General features: G+C 55.6%; 27 non-coding genes across 27 annotated transcripts; 14 read left to right on the top strand and 13 right to left on the bottom strand.

Annotated features, from left to right (window-relative positions):
* Window positions 1–1,631: 1,631 nt before the first annotated feature.
* On the top strand, window positions 1,632–1,738 carry LOC146273607 (U6 spliceosomal RNA). The gene has a single exon (XR_014766868.1). It is a non-coding gene; the product is annotated as a U6 spliceosomal RNA (small nuclear RNA).
* Window positions 1,739–2,901: 1,163 nt separating this feature from the next.
* On the bottom strand, window positions 2,902–3,098 carry LOC146273608 (U2 spliceosomal RNA). Its single transcript, XR_014766875.1, has one exon. It is a non-coding gene; the product is annotated as a U2 spliceosomal RNA (small nuclear RNA).
* Window positions 3,099–3,367: 269 nt separating this feature from the next.
* On the top strand, window positions 3,368–3,474 carry LOC146273609 (U6 spliceosomal RNA). The gene has a single exon (XR_014767046.1). It is a non-coding gene; the product is annotated as a U6 spliceosomal RNA (small nuclear RNA).
* Window positions 3,475–4,662: 1,188 nt separating this feature from the next.
* LOC146273610 (U2 spliceosomal RNA) lies at window positions 4,663–4,859 on the bottom strand. The gene has a single exon (XR_014766877.1). It is a non-coding gene; the product is annotated as a U2 spliceosomal RNA (small nuclear RNA).
* Window positions 4,860–5,128: 269 nt separating this feature from the next.
* LOC146273611 (U6 spliceosomal RNA) lies at window positions 5,129–5,235 on the top strand. The gene has a single exon (XR_014767059.1). It is a non-coding gene; the product is annotated as a U6 spliceosomal RNA (small nuclear RNA).
* Window positions 5,236–6,157: 922 nt separating this feature from the next.
* LOC146273612 (U2 spliceosomal RNA) lies at window positions 6,158–6,354 on the bottom strand. The gene has a single exon (XR_014766878.1). It is a non-coding gene; the product is annotated as a U2 spliceosomal RNA (small nuclear RNA).
* Window positions 6,355–6,613: 259 nt separating this feature from the next.
* LOC146273613 (U6 spliceosomal RNA) lies at window positions 6,614–6,720 on the top strand. Its single transcript, XR_014766761.1, has one exon. It is a non-coding gene; the product is annotated as a U6 spliceosomal RNA (small nuclear RNA).
* Window positions 6,721–7,500: 780 nt separating this feature from the next.
* Window positions 7,501–7,697, bottom strand: LOC146273614 (U2 spliceosomal RNA). The gene has a single exon (XR_014766879.1). It is a non-coding gene; the product is annotated as a U2 spliceosomal RNA (small nuclear RNA).
* Window positions 7,698–7,960: 263 nt separating this feature from the next.
* Window positions 7,961–8,067, top strand: LOC146273615 (U6 spliceosomal RNA). Its single transcript, XR_014766772.1, has one exon. It is a non-coding gene; the product is annotated as a U6 spliceosomal RNA (small nuclear RNA).
* Window positions 8,068–8,990: 923 nt separating this feature from the next.
* Window positions 8,991–9,187, bottom strand: LOC146273616 (U2 spliceosomal RNA). Its single transcript, XR_014766880.1, has one exon. It is a non-coding gene; the product is annotated as a U2 spliceosomal RNA (small nuclear RNA).
* Window positions 9,188–9,446: 259 nt separating this feature from the next.
* Window positions 9,447–9,553, top strand: LOC146273617 (U6 spliceosomal RNA). Its single transcript, XR_014766783.1, has one exon. It is a non-coding gene; the product is annotated as a U6 spliceosomal RNA (small nuclear RNA).
* A 744-nt stretch (window positions 9,554–10,297) lies between these two features.
* Window positions 10,298–10,494, bottom strand: LOC146273618 (U2 spliceosomal RNA). The gene has a single exon (XR_014766881.1). It is a non-coding gene; the product is annotated as a U2 spliceosomal RNA (small nuclear RNA).
* Window positions 10,495–10,763: 269 nt separating this feature from the next.
* LOC146273619 (U6 spliceosomal RNA) lies at window positions 10,764–10,870 on the top strand. The gene has a single exon (XR_014766795.1). It is a non-coding gene; the product is annotated as a U6 spliceosomal RNA (small nuclear RNA).
* Window positions 10,871–11,447: 577 nt separating this feature from the next.
* On the bottom strand, window positions 11,448–11,644 carry LOC146273620 (U2 spliceosomal RNA). Its single transcript, XR_014766882.1, has one exon. It is a non-coding gene; the product is annotated as a U2 spliceosomal RNA (small nuclear RNA).
* Window positions 11,645–11,913: 269 nt separating this feature from the next.
* Window positions 11,914–12,020, top strand: LOC146273621 (U6 spliceosomal RNA). Its single transcript, XR_014766806.1, has one exon. It is a non-coding gene; the product is annotated as a U6 spliceosomal RNA (small nuclear RNA).
* Window positions 12,021–13,068: 1,048 nt separating this feature from the next.
* Window positions 13,069–13,265, bottom strand: LOC146273622 (U2 spliceosomal RNA). Its single transcript, XR_014766883.1, has one exon. It is a non-coding gene; the product is annotated as a U2 spliceosomal RNA (small nuclear RNA).
* A 269-nt stretch (window positions 13,266–13,534) lies between these two features.
* On the top strand, window positions 13,535–13,641 carry LOC146273623 (U6 spliceosomal RNA). Its single transcript, XR_014766817.1, has one exon. It is a non-coding gene; the product is annotated as a U6 spliceosomal RNA (small nuclear RNA).
* A 1,051-nt stretch (window positions 13,642–14,692) lies between these two features.
* Window positions 14,693–14,889, bottom strand: LOC146273624 (U2 spliceosomal RNA). Its single transcript, XR_014766884.1, has one exon. It is a non-coding gene; the product is annotated as a U2 spliceosomal RNA (small nuclear RNA).
* Window positions 14,890–15,158: 269 nt separating this feature from the next.
* LOC146273625 (U6 spliceosomal RNA) lies at window positions 15,159–15,265 on the top strand. Its single transcript, XR_014766828.1, has one exon. It is a non-coding gene; the product is annotated as a U6 spliceosomal RNA (small nuclear RNA).
* Window positions 15,266–16,329: 1,064 nt separating this feature from the next.
* On the bottom strand, window positions 16,330–16,526 carry LOC146273626 (U2 spliceosomal RNA). The gene has a single exon (XR_014766885.1). It is a non-coding gene; the product is annotated as a U2 spliceosomal RNA (small nuclear RNA).
* Window positions 16,527–16,794: 268 nt separating this feature from the next.
* On the top strand, window positions 16,795–16,901 carry LOC146273627 (U6 spliceosomal RNA). Its single transcript, XR_014766839.1, has one exon. It is a non-coding gene; the product is annotated as a U6 spliceosomal RNA (small nuclear RNA).
* A 940-nt stretch (window positions 16,902–17,841) lies between these two features.
* On the bottom strand, window positions 17,842–18,038 carry LOC146273628 (U2 spliceosomal RNA). Its single transcript, XR_014766887.1, has one exon. It is a non-coding gene; the product is annotated as a U2 spliceosomal RNA (small nuclear RNA).
* A 264-nt stretch (window positions 18,039–18,302) lies between these two features.
* LOC146273629 (U6 spliceosomal RNA) lies at window positions 18,303–18,409 on the top strand. The gene has a single exon (XR_014766850.1). It is a non-coding gene; the product is annotated as a U6 spliceosomal RNA (small nuclear RNA).
* A 583-nt stretch (window positions 18,410–18,992) lies between these two features.
* LOC146273630 (U2 spliceosomal RNA) lies at window positions 18,993–19,189 on the bottom strand. The gene has a single exon (XR_014766888.1). It is a non-coding gene; the product is annotated as a U2 spliceosomal RNA (small nuclear RNA).
* Window positions 19,190–19,458: 269 nt separating this feature from the next.
* LOC146273631 (U6 spliceosomal RNA) lies at window positions 19,459–19,565 on the top strand. The gene has a single exon (XR_014766862.1). It is a non-coding gene; the product is annotated as a U6 spliceosomal RNA (small nuclear RNA).
* A 986-nt stretch (window positions 19,566–20,551) lies between these two features.
* LOC146273632 (U2 spliceosomal RNA) lies at window positions 20,552–20,748 on the bottom strand. The gene has a single exon (XR_014766889.1). It is a non-coding gene; the product is annotated as a U2 spliceosomal RNA (small nuclear RNA).
* Window positions 20,749–21,017: 269 nt separating this feature from the next.
* LOC146273633 (U6 spliceosomal RNA) lies at window positions 21,018–21,124 on the top strand. Its single transcript, XR_014766874.1, has one exon. It is a non-coding gene; the product is annotated as a U6 spliceosomal RNA (small nuclear RNA).
* Window positions 21,125–21,562: the final 438 nt, after the last annotated feature.

Consider the following 21,562-nt stretch of genomic DNA (forward strand, 5'->3'; position numbering starts at 1 on the left):
GGCAGCCTCACCCCTCACCACCACCTTGGAGCCCGGAATAAACGGCTCCCTCCCTGGACCGTCGTGGGCTACCACCGGGGCTCCTGTGGTCAAGACAAGGGCGTCAGGGGCCCCCTCTGGGGCGGCGGCAGGGGCCGCGGCAGGGGCCACGTCCGGGGCAGCAGGGCCCCTGCCTGGAGCTCCAGGACCACCACCCCCGGTCCCGGGGCCATCCTCACGACCCGTCGTGGCGTCCGCATAACTGCGCCCCCGAGCTGGACACCCCTGCCGAAGGTGCCCCCTCTCCCCACAACCATAGCAGGTCTTTGGTACCGGGCAGTTCCTTGCCACGTGCCCCTCCACTCCACAAGCCCCGCACCGGGGCCCCCCACATGCCGCCTCCGTATGCCCCACACCCCGACACCTCCTACAGCAGGGAGGCTGCCGGGCGTAGAACAAGTAGCCCCGGTCGCTCCCGATCCTAAAATAGGCGGGAGGGTGCAGCAGCCCATCCGGCCCGTTCTCGTCCTCGCCCAACAGCATCTGGTACTGACGCCGCCCGGTCCAGTACCCCAAGGAGTCCCAGACATACCGGGCCCCCGATCTCACGTCCCCGTAACGGGCCAGGAACGCGGCCACCTCCTGGTCCGAGATCTGGCCATTGTATAGGTGAACGGTGACCACCCGGAAATTCTGCCGGTCCAAATCCACCACCTCGTAGGATCCCAGGGGTGCCACTGCCCACTGGGACCTGACCAAGGCCAGGACGGACGCTGCGATCGCCGCCGTCTTCAGGGTCACGTCAAACCCCCTCTCCTGCACGTTGTCCTGCAGGCACAGCACCTCTGCCGGCGTCAACTTTAAAATCGCCATCACGACCTGCCGGGTGAATGCCTCTCGGGACAGCCTCTCCGCAGCCGGGTCCCTCCACGAAAACCGCAGGGCGTTCTTCATCCCTGCTGGCCTCCCACCTGCAGGGGCTCCACCCCCTGACAAGCCACCAGCCGTCCCTACCCGGACCGGCGCTCGGGGCTCTGCAGGCCCCCCAACCGCTGACAGGGCAGGCGGGACCATCCGGGGAGCCGCCTCCACGCCGTCCACCGCATCCTCCGTGGTCGGGGCGCCCCCTCCCACGGCACTCAGCCCAGCGGCCGTCCCCCCTAAGCACAGTGACGGTGCCCCATACACAGCACGACCCCCGTCACTGCCATCCCTCCCCGCCCCCGACTCACCGCCACTGGTTCTGTCCGCCTCCATGGTGCCGACACCCGGTCCTCCGCCACCTGCAATACCGCCTTCAGCCTCCGTCGTCCAAAGGTGCTCGATTTCTCCTCGATGCGCTTTGATACCAACTTGATCTGAGCCAAAAGGCCGAGAAGCGATGACCCCCATTGATCCACGCTACCCGCGCACGGCCCCTCAGTGCCCTTGCGCTGCGCCACGGTAACGACGAGACTAGACTGGACTAGACTGGACTACGGGGGTAGGGGTTTGCAGTAGGGATAGGGGCAGAGAGAGGGAGGGAGGGAGGGGCAGAGGGGATGGCCAGGGGGAAGGGGGGGACCGGCCCTCCCTCGCGCTTCAACCCCGCCCCGAGACGACTCGACCAGTGACGTGCCGTATATATAGGGGTCGGTGCAGCTGCCTGTCTTGTGCTCGCTACGGCAGCACATCTAATAAAATTGGATCGATACAGAGAAGATTAGCATGGCCCCTGCGAAAGGATGACACGCAAATCCGTGAAGTGTTCCGAATTTTGCCGAATCATCCCACCTACTAGGGTTAGGGCTAGGGTTACACCTTGACAAAAGTGGTAGGGCTAGGGTTACACCTTGACAAAAGTGGTCCTCGTTGTTTCACCCACAACAACGGATGCATTTTGGCAGCTGTGAACTCGGGTTGACCAAGCTCCTGGCAGGCAGGCAGGCAGGCAGGCAGGCAGGCAGGCAGGCAGGCAGGCAGGCAGGCAGGCAGGCAGGCAGGCAGGCAGGCAGGCAGGCAGGCAGGCAGGCAGGCAGGCAGGCAGGCAGGCAGGCAGGCAGGCAGGCAGGCAGGCAGGCAGGCAGGCAGGCAGGCAGGCAGGCAGGCAGGCAGGCAGGCAGGCAGGCAGGCAGGCAGGCAGGCAGGCAGGCAGGCAGGCAGGCAGGCAGGCAGGCAGGCAGGCAGGCAGGCAGGCAGGCAGGCAGGCAGGCAGGCAGGCAGGCAGGCAGGCAGGCAGGCAGGCAGGCAGGCAGGCAGGCAGGCAGGCAGGCACTCGCTTTTGGTGTGGTTCCTAGATGACATACGTGTTATTACATGTTATGACGACCAGATCGGCCTGTAAGTAAGTCAGTCAGTCAGTGAAAAAACTTGTTTTACTTTTTTTTTTTTTTTTCAAGTAAAAGGGAGGGAAAACGGCGGGCCAAACGAAAAGGGCTTCGCCTCGCCGGGGGGGGTAAATAGTGGCCAAACAACTGAAAATTGATTCCCCTACGGTCCCCTACGGTTTAAAGGAAGATGGGGAACTCAACAGTGTATTCACATGAACCACCAAACGAGGCCAATAGCAATGGAATTACACTTAGTTCTTTGACTCTATGGGTTCAATCAGAGCAAGAACGCGCTCACCGGTTGGTAGGTGAGTAGGTAAGTAAGTAAGTAAGTACGTTCAAATGACATGACATTGCAAATGAATGAAATCGACTACTTCAAGGCAGGCAGCAAACGTGTTACAAAAGGAAGGTGCACTTGCACTCCCTCTTACCTACTCTATCATGATTATTGTCAACCAGAGATGGAAAGCCAGGATCACGCCCGGCCATACAATCTGTCTGTCACTCACTCACTCACCCACTCACCCACTCACTCACTCACTCACTCACTCACTCACTCACTCACTCACACACTCACTCACCCCACAGGGTTTCCCTTTGACACGCTTAGAAAGAGTGCACCGTTCCCCAGAGAAGCTGCAATACCGGGGCGATGCGTGGAGCGGACGGAGCGAGCCCTCGTTCCGACTCCCCGTTGGCAAAAATCGGCTTAATAAGAACTGGTCCCCCCCGTGGGAGACCTATCAGATATTAAACTGACAAGAACAGAAACTACACTTGATCTGAGCCAAAAGGCCGAGAAGCGATGACCCCCATTGATCCACGCTACCCGCGCACGGCCCCTCAGTGCCCTTGCGCTGCGCCACGGTAACGACGAGACTAGACTGGACTAGACTGGACTACGGGGGTAGGGGTTTGCAGTAGGGATAGGGGCAGAGAGAGGGAGGGAGGGAGGGGCAGAGGGGATGGCCAGGGGGAAGGGGGGGACCGGCCCTCCCTCGCGCTTCAACCCCGCCCCGAGACGACTCGACCAGTGACGTGCCGTATATATAGGGGTCGGTGCAGCTGCCTGTCTTGTGCTCGCTACGGCAGCACATCTAATAAAATTGGATCGATACAGAGAAGATTAGCATGGCCCCTGCGAAAGGATGACACGCAAATCCGTGAAGCGTTCCGAATTTTGCCGAATCATCCCACCTACTAGGGTTAGGGCTAGGGTTACACCTTGACAAAAGTGGTAGGGCTAGGGTTACACCTTGACAAAAGTGGTCCTCGTTGTTTCACCCACAACAACGGATGCATTTTGGCAGCTGTGAACTCGGGTTGACCAAGCTCCTGGCAGGCAGGCAGGCAGGCAGGCAGGCAGGCAGGCAGGCAGGCAGGCAGGCAGGCAGGCAGGCAGGCAGGCAGGCAGGCAGGCAGGCAGGCAGGCAGGCAGGCAGGCAGGCAGGCAGGCAGGCAGGCAGGCAGGCAGGCAGGCAGGCAGGCAGGCAGGCAGGCAGGCAGGCAGGCAGGCAGGCAGGCAGGCAGGCAGGCAGGCAGGCAGGCAGGCAGGCAGGCAGGCAGGCAGGCAGGCAGGCAGGCAGGCAGGCAGGCAGGCAGGCAGGCAGGCAGGCAGGCAGGCAGGCAGGCAGGCAGGCAGGCAGGCAGGCAGGCAGGCAGGCAGGCAGGCAGGCAGGCAGGCAGGCAGGCAGGCACTCGCTTTTGGTGTGGTTCCTAGATGACATACGTGTTATTACATGTTATGACGACCAGATCGGCCTGTAAGTAAGTCAGTCAGTCAGTGAAAAAACTTGTTTTACTTTTTTTTTTTTTTTTTCAAGTAAAAGGGAGGGAAAACGGCGGGCCAAACGAAAAGGGCTTCGCCTCGCCGGGGGGGGTAAATAGTGGCCAAACAACTGAAAATTGATTCCCCTACGGTCCCCTACGGTTTAAAGGAAGATGGGGAACTCAACAGTGTATTCACATGAACCACCAAACGAGGCCAATAGCAATGGAATTACACTTAGTTCTTTGACTCTATGGGTTCAATCAGAGCAAGAACGCGCTCACCGGTTGGTAGGTGAGTAGGTAAGTAAGTAAGTAAGTACGTTCAAATGACATGACATTGCAAATGAATGAAATCGACTACTTCAAGGCAGGCAGCAAACGTGTTACAAAAGGAAGGTGCACTTGCACTCCCTCTTACCTACTCTATCATGATTATTGTCAACCAGAGATGGAAAGCCAGGATCACGCCCGGCCATACAATCTGTCTGTCACTCACTCACTCACCCACTCACCCACTCACTCACTCACTCACTCACTCACTCACTCACTCACTCACTCACACACTCACTCACCCCACAGGGTTTCCCTTTGACACGCTTAGAAAGAGTGCACCGTTCCCCAGAGAAGCTGCAATACCGGGGCGATGCGTGGAGCGGACGGAGCGAGCCCTCGTTCCGACTCCCCGTTGGCAAAAATCGGCTTAATAAGAACTGGTCCCCCCCGTGGGAGACCTATCAGATATTAAACTGACAAGAACAGAAACTACACTTGATCTGAGCCAAAAGGCCGAGAAGCGATGACCCCCATTGATCCACGCTACCCGCGCACGGCCCCTCAGTGCCCTTGCGCTGCGCCACGGTAACGACGAGACTAGACTGGACTAGACTGGACTACGGGGGTAGGGGTTTGCAGTAGGGATAGGGGCAGAGAGAGGGAGGGAGGGAGGGGCAGAGGGGATGGCCAGGGGGAAGGGGGGGACCGGCCCTCCCTCGCGCTTCAACCCCGCCCCGAGACGACTCGACCAGTGACGTGCCGTATATATAGGGGTCGGTGCAGCTGCCTGTCTTGTGCTCGCTACGGCAGCACATCTAATAAAATTGGATCGATACAGAGAAGATTAGCATGGCCCCTGCGAAAGGATGACACGCAAATCCGTGAAGCGTTCCGAATTTTGCCGAATCATCCCACCTACTAGGGTTAGGGCTAGGGTTACACCTTGACAAAAGTGGTAGGGCTAGGGTTACACCTTGACAAAAGTGGTCCTCGTTGTTTCACCCACAACAACGGATGCATTTTGGCAGCTGTGAACTCGGGTTGACCAAGCTCCTGGCAGGCAGGCAGGCAGGCAGGCAGGCAGGCAGGCAGGCAGGCAGGCAGGCAGGCAGGCAGGCACTCGCTTTTGGTGTGGTTCCTAGATGACATACGTGTTATTACATGTTATGACGACCAGATCGGCCTGTAAGTAAGTCAGTCAGTCAGTGAAAAAACTTGTTTTACTTTTTTTTTTTTTTTCTTTTTTTTTTTCAAGTAAAAGGGAGGGAAAACGGCGGGCCAAACGAAAAGGGCTTCGCCTCGCCGGGGGGGGTAAATAGTGGCCAAACAACTGAAAATTGATTCCCCTACGGTCCCCTACGGTTTAAAGGAAGATGGGGAACTCAACAGTGTATTCACATGAACCACCAAACGAGGCCAATAGCAATGGAATTACACTTAGTTCTTTGACTCTATGGGTTCAATCAGAGCAAGAACGCGCTCACCGGTTGGTAGGTGAGTAGGTAAGTAAGTAAGTAAGTACGTTCAAATGACATGACATTGCAAATGAATGAAATCGACTACTTCAAGGCAGGCAGCAAACGTGTTACAAAAGGAAGGTGCACTTGCACTCCCTCTTACCTACTCTATCATGATTATTGTCAACCAGAGATGGAAAGCCAGGATCACGCCCGGCCATACAATCTGTCTGTCACTCACTCACTCACTCACCCACTCACCCACTCACTCACTCACTCACCCACTCACCCACTCACTCACTCACCCACTCACTCACTCACTCACACACTCACTCACCCCACAGGGTTTCCCTTTGACACGCTTAGAAAGAGTGCACCGTTCCCCAGAGAAGCTGCAATACCGGGGCGATGCGTGGAGCGGACGGAGCGAGCCCTCGTTCCGACTCCCCGTTGGCAAAAATCGGCTTAATAAGAACTGGTCCCCCCCGTGGGAGACCTATCAGATATTAAACTGACAAGAACAGAAACTACACTTGATCTGAGCCAAAAGGCCGAGAAGCGATGACCCCCATTGATCCACGCTACCCGCGCACGGCCCCTCAGTGCCCTTGCGCTGCGCCACGGTAACGACGAGACTAGACTGGACTACGGGGGTAGGGGTTTGCAGTAGGGATAGGGGCAGAGAGAGGGAGGGAGGGAGGGGCAGAGGGGATGGCCAGGGGGAAGGGGGGGACCGGCCCTCCCTCGCGCTTCAACCCCGCCCCGAGACGACTCGACCAGTGACGTGCCGTATATATAGGGGTCGGTGCAGCTGCCTGTCTTGTGCTCGCTACGGCAGCACATCTAATAAAATTGGATCGATACAGAGAAGATTAGCATGGCCCCTGCGAAAGGATGACACGCAAATCCGTGAAGCGTTCCGAATTTTGCCGAATCATCCCACCTACTAGGGTTAGGGCTAGGGTTACACCTTGACAAAAGTGGTAGGGCTAGGGTTACACTTTGACAAAAGTGGTCCTCGTTGTTTCACCCACAACAACGGATGCATTTTGGCAGCTGTGAACTCGGGTTGACCAAGCTCCTGGCAGGCAGGCAGGCAGGCAGGCAGGCAGGCAGGCAGGCAGGCAGGCAGGCAGGCAGGCAGGCAGGCAGGCAGGCAGGCAGGCAGGCAGGCAGGCAGGCAGGCAGGCAGGCAGGCAGGCAGGCAGGCAGGCAGGCAGGCAGGCAGGCAGGCAGGCAGGCAGGCAGGCAGGCAGGCAGGCAGGCAGGCAGGCAGGCAGGCAGGCAGGCAGGCAGGCAGGCAGGCAGGCAGGCAGGCAGGCAGGCAGGCAGGCAGGCAGGCAGGCACTCGCTTTTGGTGTGGTTCCTAGATGACATACGTGTTATTACATGTTATGACGACCAGATCGGCCTGTAAGTAAGTCAGTCAGTCAGTGAAAAAACTTGTTTTACTTTTTTTTTTTTTTTCAAGTAAAAGGGAGGGAAAACGGCGGGCCAAACGAAAAGGGCTTCGCCTCGCCGGGGGGGGTAAATAGTGGCCAAACAACTGAAAATTGATTCCCCTACGGTCCCCTACGGTTTAAAGGAAGATGGGGAACTCAACAGTGTATTCACATGAACCACCACACTCACCCACTCACCCACTCACTCACTCACTCACTCACTCACACACTCACTCACCCCACAGGGTTTCCCTTTGACACGCTTAGAAAGAGTGCACCGTTCCCCAGAGAAGCTGCAATACCGGGGCGATGCGTGGAGCGGACGGAGCGAGCCCTCGTTCCGACTCCCCGTTGGCAAAAATCGGCTTAATAAGAACTGGTCCCCCCCGTGGGAGACCTATCAGATATTAAACTGACAAGAACAGAAACTACACTTGATCTGAGCCAAAAGGCCGAGAAGCGATGACCCCCATTGATCCACGCTACCCGCGCACGGCCCCTCAGTGCCCTTGCGCTGCGCCACGGTAACGACGAGACTGGACTAGACTGGACTACGGGGGTAGGGGTTTGCAGTAGGGATAGGGGCAGAGAGAGGGAGGGAGGGAGGGGCAGAGGGGATGGCCAGGGGGAAGGGGGGACCGGCCCGCCCTCGCGCTTCAACCCCGCCCCGAGACGACTCGACCAGTGACGTGCCGTATATATAGGGGTCGGTGCAGCTGCCTGTCTTGTGCTCGCTACGGCAGCACATCTAATAAAATTGGATCGATACAGAGAAGATTAGCATGGCCCCTGCGAAAGGATGACACGCAAATCCGTGAAGCGTTCCGAATTTTGCCGAATCATCCCACCTACTAGGGTTAGGGCTAGGGTTACACCTTGACAAAAGTGGTAGGGCTAGGGTTACACCTTGACAAAAGTGGTCCTCGTTGTTTCACCCACAACAACGGATGCATTTTGGCAGCTGTGAACTCGGGTTGACCAAGCTCCTGGCAGGCAGGCAGGCAGGCAGGCAGGCAGGCAGGCAGGCAGGCAGGCAGGCAGGCAGGCAGGCAGGCACTCGCTTTTGGTGTGGTTCCTAGATGACATACGTGTTATTACATGTTATGACGACCAGATCGGCCTGTAAGTAAGTCAGTCAGTCAGTGAAAAAACTTGTTTTACTTTTTTTTTTTTTTTTTTTTTTTTCAAGTAAAAGGGAGGGAAAACGGCGGGCCAAACGAAAAGGGCTTCGCCTCACCGGGGGGGGTAAATAGTGGCCAAACAACTGAAAATTGATTCACCTACGGTCCCCTACGGTTTAAAGGAAGATGGGGAACTCAACAGTGTATTCACATGAACCACCAAACGAGGCCAATAGCAATGGAATTACACTTAGTTCTTTGACTCTATGGGTTCAATCAGAGCAAGAACGCGCTCACCGGTTGGTAGGTGAGTAGGTAAGTAAGTAAGTAAGTACGTTCAAATGACATGACATTGCAAATGAATGAAATCGACTACTTCAAGGCAGGCAGCAAACGTGTTACAAAAGGAAGGTGCACTTGCACTCCCTCTTACCTACTCTATCATGATTATTGTCAACCAGAGATGGAAAGCCAGGATCACGCCCGGCCATACAATCTGTCTGTCACTCACTCACTCACTCACCCACTCACCCACTCACTCACTCACTCACCCACTCACCCACTCACTCACTCACCCACTCACTCACTCACTCACACACTCACTCACCCCACAGGGTTTCCCTTTGACACGCTTAGAAAGAGTGCACCGTTCCCCAGAGAAGCTGCAATACCGGGGCGATGCGTGGAGCGGACGGAGCGAGCCCTCGTTCCGACTCCCCGTTGGCAAAAATCGGCTTAATAAGAACTGGTCCCCCCCGTGGGAGACCTATCAGATATTAAACTGACAAGAACAGAAACTACACTTGATCTGAGCCAAAAGGCCGAGAAGCGATGACCCCCATTGATCCACGCTACCCGCGCACGGCCCCTCAGTGCCCTTGCGCTGCGCCACGGTAACGACGAGACTAGACTGGACTACGGGGGTAGGGGTTTGCAGTAGGGATAGGGGCAGAGAGAGGGAGGGAGGGAGGGGCAGAGGGGATGGCCAGGGGGAAGGGGGGGACCGGCCCTCCCTCGCGCTTCAACCCCGCCCCGAGACGACTCGACCAGTGACGTGCCGTATATATAGGGGTCGGTGCAGCTGCCTGTCTTGTGCTCGCTACGGCAGCACATCTAATAAAATTGGATCGATACAGAGAAGATTAGCATGGCCCCTGCGAAAGGATGACACGCAAATCCGTGAAGCGTTCCGAATTTTGCCGAATCATCCCACCTACTAGGGTTAGGGCTAGGGTTACACCTTGACAAAAGTGGTAGGGCTAGGGTTACACTTTGACAAAAGTGGTCCTCGTTGTTTCACCCACAACAACGGATGCATTTTGGCAGCTGTGAACTCGGGTTGACCAAGCTCCTGGCAGGCAGGCAGGCAGGCAGGCAGGCAGGCAGGCAGGCAGGCAGGCAGGCAGGCAGGCAGGCAGGCAGGCAGGCAGGCAGGCAGGCAGGCAGGCAGGCAGGCAGGCAGGCAGGCAGGCAGGCAGGCAGGCAGGCAGGCAGGCAGGCAGGCAGGCAGGCAGGCAGGCAGGCAGGCAGGCAGGCAGGCAGGCAGGCAGGCAGGCAGGCAGGCAGGCAGGCAGGCAGGCACTCGCTTTTGGTGTGGTTCCTAGATGACATACGTGTTATTACATGTTATGACGACCAGATCGGCCTGTAAGTAAGTCAGTCAGTCAGTGAAAAAACTTGTTTTACTTTTTTTTTTTTTTTCAAGTAAAAGGGAGGGAAAACGGCGGGCCAAACGAAAAGGGCTTCGCCTCGCCGGGGGGGGTAAATAGTGGCCAAACAACTGAAAATTGATTCCCCTACGGTCCCCTACGGTTTAAAGGAAGATGGGGAACTCAACAGTGTATTCACATGAACCACCACACTCACCCACTCACCCACTCACTCACTCACTCACTCACTCACACACTCACTCACCCCACAGGGTTTCCCTTTGACACGCTTAGAAAGAGTGCACCGTTCCCCAGAGAAGCTGCAATACCGGGGCGATGCGTGGAGCGGACGGAGCGAGCCCTCGTTCCGACTCCCCGTTGGCAAAAATCGGCTTAATAAGAACTGGTCCCCCCCGTGGGAGACCTATCAGATATTAAACTGACAAGAACAGAAACTACACTTGATCTGAGCCAAAAGGCCGAGAAGCGATGACCCCCATTGATCCACGCTACCCGCGCACGGCCCCTCAGTGCCCTTGCGCTGCGCCACGGTAACGACGAGACTAGACTGGACTAGACTGGACTACGGGGGTAGGGGTTTGCAGTAGGGATAGGGGCAGAGAGAGGGAGGGAGGGAGGGGCAGAGGGGATGGCCAGGGGGAAGGGGGGGACCGGCCCGCCCTCGCGCTTCAACCCCGCCCCGAGACGACTCGACCAGTGACGTGCCGTATATATAGGGGTCGGTGCAGCTGCCTGTCTTGTGCTCGCTACGGCAGCACATCTAATAAAATTGGATCGATACAGAGAAGATTAGCATGGCCCCTGCGAAAGGATGACACGCAAATCCGTGAAGCGTTCCGAATTTTGCCGAATCATCCCACCTACTAGGGTTAGGGCTAGGGTTACACCTTGACAAAAGTGGTAGGGCTAGGGTTACACCTTGACAAAAGTGGTCCTCGTTGTTTCACCCACAACAACGGATGCATTTTGGCAGCTGTGAACTCGGGTTGACCAAGCTCCTGGCAGGCAGGCAGGCAGGCAGGCAGGCAGGCAGGCAGGCAGGCAGGCAGGCAGGCAGGCAGGCACTCGCTTTTGGTGTGGTTCCTAGATGACATACGTGTTATTACATGTTATGACGACCAGATCGGCCTGTAAGTAAGTCAGTCAGTCAGTGAAAAAACTTGTTTTACTTTTTTTTTTTTTTTTCAAGTAAAAGGGAGGGAAAACGGCGGGCCAAACGAAAAGGGCTTCGCCTCGCCGGGGGGGGTAAATAGTGGCCAAACAACTGAAAATTGATTCCCCTACGGTCCCCTACGGTTTAAAGGAAGATGGGGAACTCAACAGTGTATTCACATGAACCACCACACTCACCCACTCACCCACTCACTCACTCACTCACTCACACACTCACTCACCCCACAGGGTTTCCCTTTGACACGCTTAGAAAGAGTGCACCGTTCCCCAGAGAAGCTGCAATACCGGGGCGATGCGTGGAGCGGACGGAGCGAGCCCTCGTTCCGACTCCCCGTTGGCAAAAATCGGCTTAATAAGAACTGGTCCCCCCCGTGGGAGACCTATCAGATATTAAACTGACAAGAACAGAAACTACACTTGATCTGAGCCAAAAGGCCGAGAAGCGATGACCCCCATTGATCCACGCTACCCGCGCACGGCCCCTCAGTGCCCTTGCGCTGCGCCACGGTAACGACGAGACTAGACTGGACTAGACTGGACTACGGGGGTAGGGGTTTGCAGTAGGGATAGGGGCAGAGAGAGGGAGGGAGGGAGGGGCAGAGGGGATGGCCAGGGGGAAGGGGGGGACCGGCCCGCCCTCGCGCTTCAACCCCGCCCCGAGACGACTCGACCAGTGACGTGCCGTATATATAGGGGTCGGTGCAGCTGCCTGTCTTGTGCTCGCTACGGCAGCACATCTAATAAAATTGGATCGATACAGAGAAGATTAGCATGGCCCCTGCGAAAGGATGACACGCAAATCCGTGAAGCGTTCCGAATTTTGCCGAATCATCCCACCTACTAGGGTTAGGGCTAGGGTTACACCTTGACAAAAGTGGTAGGGCTAGGGTTACACCTTGACAAAAGTGGTCCTCGTTGTTTCACCCACAACAACGGATGCATTTTGGCAGCTGTGAACTCGGGTTGACCAAGCTCCTGGCAGGCAGGCAGGCAGGCAGGCAGGCAGGCAGGCAGGCAGGCAGGCAGGCAGGCAGGCAGGCAGGCAGGCAGGCAGGCAGGCAGGCAGGCAGGCAGGCAGGCAGGCAGGCAGGCAGGCAGGCAGGCAGGCAGGCAGGCAGGCAGGCAGGCAGGCAGGCAGGCAGGCAGGCAGGCAGGCAGGCAGGCAGGCACTCGCTTTTGGTGTGGTTCCTAGATGACATACGTGTTATTACATGTTATGACGACCAGATCGGCCTGTAAGTAAGTCAGTCAGTCAGTGAAAAAACTTGTTTTACTTTTTTTTTTTTTTTTTTTTTTTTTCAAGTAAAAGGGAGGGAAAACGGCGGGCCAAACGAAAAGGGCTTCGCCTCGCCGGGGGGGGTAAATAGTGGCCAAACAACTGAAAATTGATTCCCCTACGGTCCCCTACGGTTTAAAGGAAGATGGGGAACTCAACAGTGTATTCACATGAACCACCAAACGAGGCCAATAGCAATGGAATTACACTTAGTTCTTTGACTCTATGGGTTCAATCAGAGCAAGAACGCGCTCACCGGTTGGTAGGTGAGTAGGTAAGTAAGTAAGTAAGTACGTTCAAATGACATGACATTGCAAATGAATGAAATCGACTACTTCAAGGCAGGCAGCAAACGTGTTACAAAAGGAAGGTGCACTTGCACTCCCTCTTACCTACTCTATCATGATTATTGTCAACCAGAGATGGAAAGCCAGGATCACGCCCGGCCATACAATCTGTCTGTCACTCACTCACTCACTCACCCACTCACCCACTCACTCACTCACTCACCCACTCACCCACTCACTCACTCACCCACTCACTCACTCACTCACACACTCACTCACCCCACAGGGTTTCCCTTTGACACGCTTAGAAAGAGTGCACCGTTCCCCAGAGAAGCTGCAATACCGGGGCGATGCGTGGAGCGGACGGAGCGAGCCCTCGTTCCGACTCCCCGTTGGCAAAAATCGGCTTAATAAGAACTGGTCCCCCCCGTGGGAGACCTATCAGATATTAAACTGACAAGAACAGAAACTACACTTGATCTGAGCCAAAAGGCCGAGAAGCGATGACCCCCATTGATCCACGCTACCCGCGCACGGCCCCTCAGTGCCCTTGCGCTGCGCCACGGTAACGACGAGACTAGACTGGACTAGACTGGACTACGGGGGTAGGGGTTTGCAGTAGGGATAGGGGCAGAGAGAGGGAGGGAGGGAGGGGCAGAGGGGATGGCCAGGGGGAAGGGGGGGACCGGCCCGCCCTCGCGCTTCAACCCCGCCCCGAGACGACTCGACCAGTGACGTGCCGTATATATAGGGGTCGGTGCAGCTGCCTGTCTTGTGCTCGCTACGGCAGCACATCTAATAAAATTGGATCGATACAGAGAAGATTAGCATGGCCCCTGCGAAAGGATGACACGCAAATCCGTGAAGCGTTCCGAATTTTGCCGAATCATCCCACCTACTAGGGTTAGGGCTAGGGTTACACCTTGACAAAAGTGGTAGGGCTAGGGTTACACCTTGACAAAAGTGGTCCTCGTTGTTTCACCCACAACAACGGATGCATTTTGGCAGCTGTGAACTCGGGTTGACCAAGCTCCTGGCAGGCAGGCAGGCAGGCAGGCAGGCAGGCAGGCAGGCAGGCAGGCAGGCAGGCAGGCAGGCAGGCAGGCAGGCAGGCAGGCAGGCAGGCAGGCAGGCAGGCAGGCAGGCAGGCAGGCAGGCAGGCAGGCAGGCAGGCAGGCAGGCAGGCAGGCAGGCAGGCAGGCAGGCAGGCAGGCAGGCAGGCAGGCAGGCACTCGCTTTTGGTGTGGTTCCTAGATGACATACGTGTTATTACATGTTATGACGACCAGATCGGCCTGTAAGTAAGTCAGTCAGTCAGTGAAAAAACTTGTTTTACTTTTTTTTTTTTTTTTTTTTTTTTCAAGTAAAAGGGAGGGAAAACGGCGGGCCAAACGAAAAGGGCTTCGCCTCGCCGGGGGGGGTAAATAGTGGCCAAACAACTGAAAATTGATTCCCCTACGGTCCCCTACGGTTTAAAGGAAGATGGGGAACTCAACAGTGTATTCACATGAACCACCAAACGAGGCCAATAGCAATGGAATTACACTTAGTTCTTTGACTCTATGGGTTCAATCAGAGCAAGAACGCGCTCACCGGTTGGTAGGTGAGTAGGTAAGTAAGTAAGTAAGTACGTTCAAATGACATGACATTGCAAATGAATGAAATCGACTACTTCAAGGCAGGCAGCAAACGTGTTACAAAAGGAAGGTGCACTTGCACTCCCTCTTACCTACTCTATCATGATTATTGTCAACCAGAGATGGAAAGCCAGGATCACGCCCGGCCATACAATCTGTCTGTCACTCACTCACTCACTCACCCACTCACCCACTCACTCACTCACTCACCCACTCACCCACTCACTCACTCACCCACTCACTCACTCACTCACACACTCACTCACCCCACAGGGTTTCCCTTTGACACGCTTAGAAAGAGTGCACCGTTCCCCAGAGAAGCTGCAATACCGGGGCGATGCGTGGAGCGGACGGAGCGAGCCCTCGTTCCGACTCCCCGTTGGCAAAAATCGGCTTAATAAGAACTGGTCCCCCCCGTGGGAGACCTATCAGATATTAAACTGACAAGAACAGAAACTACACTTGATCTGAGCCAAAAGGCCGAGAAGCGATGACCCCCATTGATCCACGCTACCCGCGCACGGCCCCTCAGTGCCCTTGCGCTGCGCCACGGTAACGACGAGACTAGACTGGACTAGACTGGACTACGGGGGTAGGGGTTTGCAGTAGGGATAGGGGCAGAGAGAGGGAGGGAGGGAGGGGCAGAGGGGATGGCCAGGGGGAAGGGGGGGACCGGCCCGCCCTCGCGCTTCAACCCCGCCCCGAGACGACTCGACCAGTGACGTGCCGTATATATAGGGGTCGGTGCAGCTGCCTGTCTTGTGCTCGCTACGGCAGCACATCTAATAAAATTGGATCGATACAGAGAAGATTAGCATGGCCCCTGCGAAAGGATGACACGCAAATCCGTGAAGCGTTCCGAATTTTGCCGAATCATCCCACCTACTAGGGTTAGGGCTAGGGTTACACCTTGACAAAAGTGGTAGGGCTAGGGTTACACCTTGACAAAAGTGGTCCTCGTTGTTTCACCCACAACAACGGATGCATTTTGGCAGCTGTGAACTCGGGTTGACCAAGCTCCTGGCAGGCAGGCAGGCAGGCAGGCAGGCAGGCAGGCAGGCAGGCAGGCAGGCAGGCAGGCAGGCAGGCAGGCAGGCAGGCAGGCAGGCAGGCAGGCAGGCAGGCAGGCAGGCAGGCAGGCAGGCAGGCAGGCAGGCAGGCAGGCAGGCAGGCAGGCAGGCAGGCAGGCAGGCAGGCAGGCAGGCAGGCAGGCAGGCAGGCAGGCAGGCACTCGCTTTTGGTGTGGTTCCTAGATGACATACGTGTTATTACATGTTATGACGACCAGATCGGCCTGTAAGTAAGTCAGTCAGTCAGTGAAAAAACTTGTTTTACTTTTTTTTTTTTTTTTTTTTTTTTTCAAGTAAAAGGGAGGGAAAACGGCGGGCCAAACGAAAAGGGCTTCGCCTCGCCGGGGGGGGTAAATAGTGGCCAAACAACTGAAAATTGATTCCCCTACGGTCCCCTACGGTTTAAAGGAAGATGGGGAACTCAACAGTGTATTCACATGAACCACCAAACGAGGCCAATAGCAATGGAATTACACTTAGTTCTTTGACTCTATGGGTTCAATCAGAGCAAGAACGCGCTCACCGGTTGGTAGGTGAGTAGGTAAGTAAGTAAGTAAGTACGTTCAAATGACATGACATTGCAAATGAATGAAATCGACTACTTCAAGGCAGGCAGCAAACGTGTTACAAAAGGAAGGTGCACTTGCACTCCCTCTTACCTACTCTATCATGATTATTGTCAACCAGAGATGGAAAGCCAGGATCACGCCCGGCCATACAATCTGTCTGTCACTCACTCACTCACTCACCCACTCACCCACTCACTCACTCACTCACCCACTCACCCACTCACTCACTCACCCACTCACTCACTCACTCACACACTCACTCACCCCACAGGGTTTCCCTTTGACACGCTTAGAAAGAGTGCACCGTTCCCCAGAGAAGCTGCAATACCGGGGCGATGCGTGGAGCGGACGGAGCGAGCCCTCGTTCCGACTCCCCGTTGGCAAAAATCGGCTTAATAAGAACTGGTCCCCCCCGTGGGAGACCTATCAGATATTAAACTGACAAGAACAGAAACTACACTTGATCTGAGCCAAAAGGCCGAGAAGCGATGACCCCCATTGATCCACGCTACCCGCGCACGGCCCCTCAGTGCCCTTGCGCTGCGCCACGGTAACGACGAGACTAGACTGGACTAGACTGGACTACGGGGGTAGGGGTTTGCAGTAGGGATAGGGGCAGAGAGAGGGAGGGAGGGAGGGGCAGAGGGGATGGCCAGGGGGAAGGGGGGACCGGCCCTCCCTCGCGCTTCAACCCCGCCCCGAGACGACTCGACCAGTGACGTGCCGTATATATAGGGGTCGGTGCAGCTGCCTGTCTTGTGCTCGCTACGGCAGCACATCTAATAAAATTGGATCGATACAGAGAAGATTAGCATGGCCCCTGCGAAAGGATGACACGCAAATCCGTGAAGCGTTCCGAATTTTGCCGAATCATCCCACCTACTAGGGTTAGGGCTAGGGTTACACCTTGACAAAAGTGGTAGGGCTAGGGTTACACCTTGACAAAAGTGGTCCTCGTTGTTTCACCCACAACAACGGATGCATTTTGGCAGCTGTGAACTCGGGTTGACCAAGCTCCTGGCAGGCAGGCAGGCAGGCAGGCAGGCAGGCAGGCAGGCAGGCAGGCAGGCAGGCAGGCAGGCAGGCAGGCAGGCAGGCAGGCACTCGCTTTTGGTGTGGTTCCTAGATGACATACGTGTTATTACATGTTATGACGACCAGATCGGCCTGTAAGTAAGTCAGTCAGTCAGTGAAAAAACTTGTTTTACTTTTTTTTTTTTTTTTTTTTTTTTTCAAGTAAAAGGGAGGGAAAACGGCGGGCCAAACGAAAAGGGCTTCGCCTCGCCGGGGGGGGTAAATAGTGGCCAAACAACTGAAAATTGATTCCCCTACGGTCCCCTACGGTTTAAAGGAAGATGGGGAACTCAACAGTGTATTCACATGAACCACCAAACGAGGCCAATAGCAATGGAATTACACTTAGTTCTTTGACTCTATGGGTTCAATCAGAGCAAGAACGCGCTCACCGGTTGGTAGGTGAGTAGGTAAGTAAGTAAGTAAGTACGTTCAAATGACATGACATTGCAAATGAATGAAATCGACTACTTCAAGGCAGGCAGCAAACGTGTTACAAAAGGAAGGTGCACTTGCACTCCCTCTTACCTACTCTATCATGATTATTGTCAACCAGAGATGGAAAGCCAGGATCACGCCCGGCCATACAATCTGTCTGTCACTCACTCACTCACTCACCCACTCACCCACTCACTCACTCACTCACCCACTCACCCACTCACTCACTCACCCACTCACTCACTCACTCACACACTCACTCACCCCACAGGGTTTCCCTTTGACACGCTTAGAAAGAGTGCACCGTTCCCCAGAGAAGCTGCAATACCGGGGCGATGCGTGGAGCGGACGGAGCGAGCCCTCGTTCCGACTCCCCGTTGGCAAAAATCGGCTTAATAAGAACTGGTCCCCCCCGTGGGAGACCTATCAGATATTAAACTGACAAGAACAGAAACTACACTTGATCTGAGCCAAAAGGCCGAGAAGCGATGACCCCCATTGATCCACGCTACCCGCGCACGGCCCCTCAGTGCCCTTGCGCTGCGCCACGGTAACGACGAGACTAGACTGGACTAGACTGGACTACGGGGGTAGGGGTTTGCAGTAGGGATAGGGGCAGAGAGAGGGAGGGAGGGGCAGAGGGGATGGCCAGGGGGAAGGGGGGACCGGCCCTCCCTCGCGCTTCAACCCCGCCCCGAGACGACTCGACCAGTGACGTGCCGTATATATAGGGGTCGGTGCAGCTGCCTGTCTTGTGCTCGCTACGGCAGCACATCTAATAAAATTGGATCGATACAGAGAAGATTAGCATGGCCCCTGCGAAAGGATGACACGCAAATCCGTGAAGCGTTCCGAATTTTGCCGAATCATCCCACCTACTAGGGTTAGGGCTAGGGTTACACCTTGACAAAAGTGGTAGGGCTAGGGTTACACCTTGACAAAAGTGGTCCTCGTTGTTTCACCCACAACAACGGATGCATTTTGGCAGCTGTGAACTCGGGTTGACCAAGCTCCTGGCAGGCAGGCAGGCAGGCAGGCAGGCAGGCAGGCAGGCAGGCAGGCAGGCAGGCAGGCAGGCAGGCACTCGCTTTTGGTGTGGTTCCTAGATGACATACGTGTTATTACATGTTATGACGACCAGATCGGCCTGTAAGTAAGTCAGTCAGTCAGTGAAAAAACTTGTTTTACTTTTTTTTTTTTTTTCAAGTAAAAGGGAGGGAAAACGGCGGGCCAAACGAAAAGGGCTTCGCCTCGCCGGGGGGGTAAATAGTGGCCAAACAACTGAAAATTGATTCCCCTACGGTCCCCTACGGTTTAAAGGAAGATGGGGAACTCAACAGTGTATTCACATGAACCACCACACTCACCCACTCACCCACTCACTCACTCACTCACTCACTCACACACTCACTCACCCCACAGGGTTTCCCTTTGACACGCTTAGAAAGAGTGCACCGTTCCCCAGAGAAGCTGCAATACCGGGGCGATGCGTGGAGCGGACGGAGCGAGCCCTCGTTCCGACTCCCCGTTGGCAAAAATCGGCTTAATAAGAACTGGTCCCCCCCGTGGGAGACCTATCAGATATTAAACTGACAAGAACAGAAACTACACTTGATCTGAGCCAAAAGGCCGAGAAGCGATGACCCCCATTGATCCACGCTACCCGCGCACGGCCCCTCAGTGCCCTTGCGCTGCGCCACGGTAACGACGAGACTAGACTGGACTAGACTGGACTACGGGGGTAGGGGTTTGCAGTAGGGATAGGGGCAGAGAGAGGGAGGGAGGGAGGGGCAGAGGGGATGGCCAGGGGGAAGGGGGGGACCGGCCCGCCCTCGCGCTTCAACCCCGCCCCGAGACGACTCGACCAGTGACGTGCCGTATATATAGGGGTCGGTGCAGCTGCCTGTCTTGTGCTCGCTACGGCAGCACATCTAATAAAATTGGATCGATACAGAGAAGATTAGCATGGCCCCTGCGAAAGGATGACACGCAAATCCGTGAAGCGTTCCGAATTTTGCCGAATCATCCCACCTACTAGGGTTAGGGCTAGGGTTACACCTTGACAAAAGTGGTAGGGCTAGGGTTACACTTTGACAAAAGTGGTCCTCGTTGTTTCACCCACAACAACGGATGCATTTTGGCAGCTGTGAACTCGGGTTGACCAAGCTCCTGGCAGGCAGGCAGGCAGGCAGGCAGGCAGGCAGGCAGGCAGGCAGGCAGGCAGGCAGGCAGGCAGGCAGGCAGGCAGGCAGGCAGGCAGGCAGGCAGGCAGGCAGGCAGGCAGGCAGGCAGGCAGGCAGGCAGGCAGGCAGGCAGGCAGGCAGGCAGGCAGGCAGGCAGGCACTCGCTTTTGGTGTGGTTCCTAGATGACATACGTGTTATTACATGTTATGACGACCAGATCGGCCTGTAAGTAAGTCAGTCAGTCAGTGAAAAAACTTGTTTTACTTTTTTTTTTTTTTTCAAGTAAAAGGGAGGGAAAACGGCGGGCCAAACGAAAAGGGCTTCGCCTCGCCGGGGGGGGTAAATAGTGGCCAAACAACTGAAAATTGATTCCCCTACGGTCCCCTACGGTTTAAAGGAAGATGGGGAACTCAACAGTGTATTCACATGAACCACCAAACGAGGCCAATAGCAATGGAATTACACTTAGTTCTTTGACTCTATGGGTTCAATCAGAGCAAGAACGCGCTCACCGGTTGGTAGGTGAGTAGGTAAGTAAGTAAGTAAGTACGTTCAAATGACATGACATTGCAAATGAATGAAATCGACTACTTCAAGGCAGGCAGCAAACGTGTTACAAAAGGAAGGTGCACTTGCACTCCCTCTTACCTACTCTATCATGATTATTGTCAACCAGAGATGGAAAGCCAGGATCACGCCCGGCCATACAATCTGTCTGTCACTCACTCACTCACCCACTCACCCACTCACTCACTCACTCACTCACTCACTCACTCACACACTCACTCACCCCACAGGGTTTCCCTTTGACACGCTTAGAAAGAGTGCACCGTTCCCCAGAGAAGCTGCAATACCGGGGCGATGCGTGGAGCGGACGGAGCGAGCCCTCGTTCCGACTCCCCGTTGGCAAAAATCGGCTTAATAAGAACTGGTCCCCCCCGTGGGAGACCTATCAGATATTAAACTGACAAGAACAGAAACTACACTTGATCTGAGCCAAAAGGCCGAGAAGCGATGACCCCCATTGATCCACGCTACCCGCGCACGGCCCCTCAGTGCCCTTGCGCTGCGCCACGGTAACGACGAGACTAGACTGGACTAGACTGGACTACGGGGGTAGGGGTTTGCAGTAGGGATAGGGGCAGAGAGAGGGAGGGAGGGAGGGGCAGAGGGGATGGCCAGGGGGAAGGGGGGGACCGGCCCTCCCTCGCGCTTCAACCCCGCCCCGAGACGACTCGACCAGTGACGTGCCGTATATATAGGGGTCGGTGCAGCTGCCTGTCTTGTGCTCGCTACGGCAGCACATCTAATAAAATTGGATCGATACAGAGAAGATTAGCATGGCCCCTGCGAAAGGATGACACGCAAATCCGTGAAGCGTTCCGAATTTTGCCGAATCATCCCACCTACTAGGGTTAGGGCTAGGGTTACACCTTGACAAAAGTGGTAGGGCTAGGGTTACACCTTGACAAAAGTGGTCCTCGTTGTTTCACCCACAACAACGGATGCATTTTGGCAGCTGTGAACTCGGGTTGACCAAGCTCCTGGCAGGCAGGCAGGCAGGCAGGCAGGCAGGCAGGCAGGCAGGCAGGCAGGCAGGCAGGCAGGCAGGCAGGCAGGCAGGCAGGCAGGCAGGCAGGCAGGCAGGCAGGCAGGCAGGCAGGCAGGCAGGCAGGCAGGCACTCGCTTTTGGTGTGGTTCCTAGATGACATACGTGTTATTACATGTTATGACGACCAGATCGGCCTGTAAGTAAGTCAGTCAGTCAGTGAAAAAACTTGTTTTACTTTTTTTTTTTTTTTCAAGTAAAAGGGAGGGAAAACGGCGGGC

This window comes from Hypomesus nipponensis, chromosome 9 (genome assembly GCF_054491055.1).
Source record: "Hypomesus nipponensis isolate SF chromosome 9, ASM5449105v1, whole genome shotgun sequence".
NCBI lineage: Eukaryota > Metazoa > Chordata > Actinopteri > Osmeriformes > Osmeridae > Hypomesus > Hypomesus nipponensis.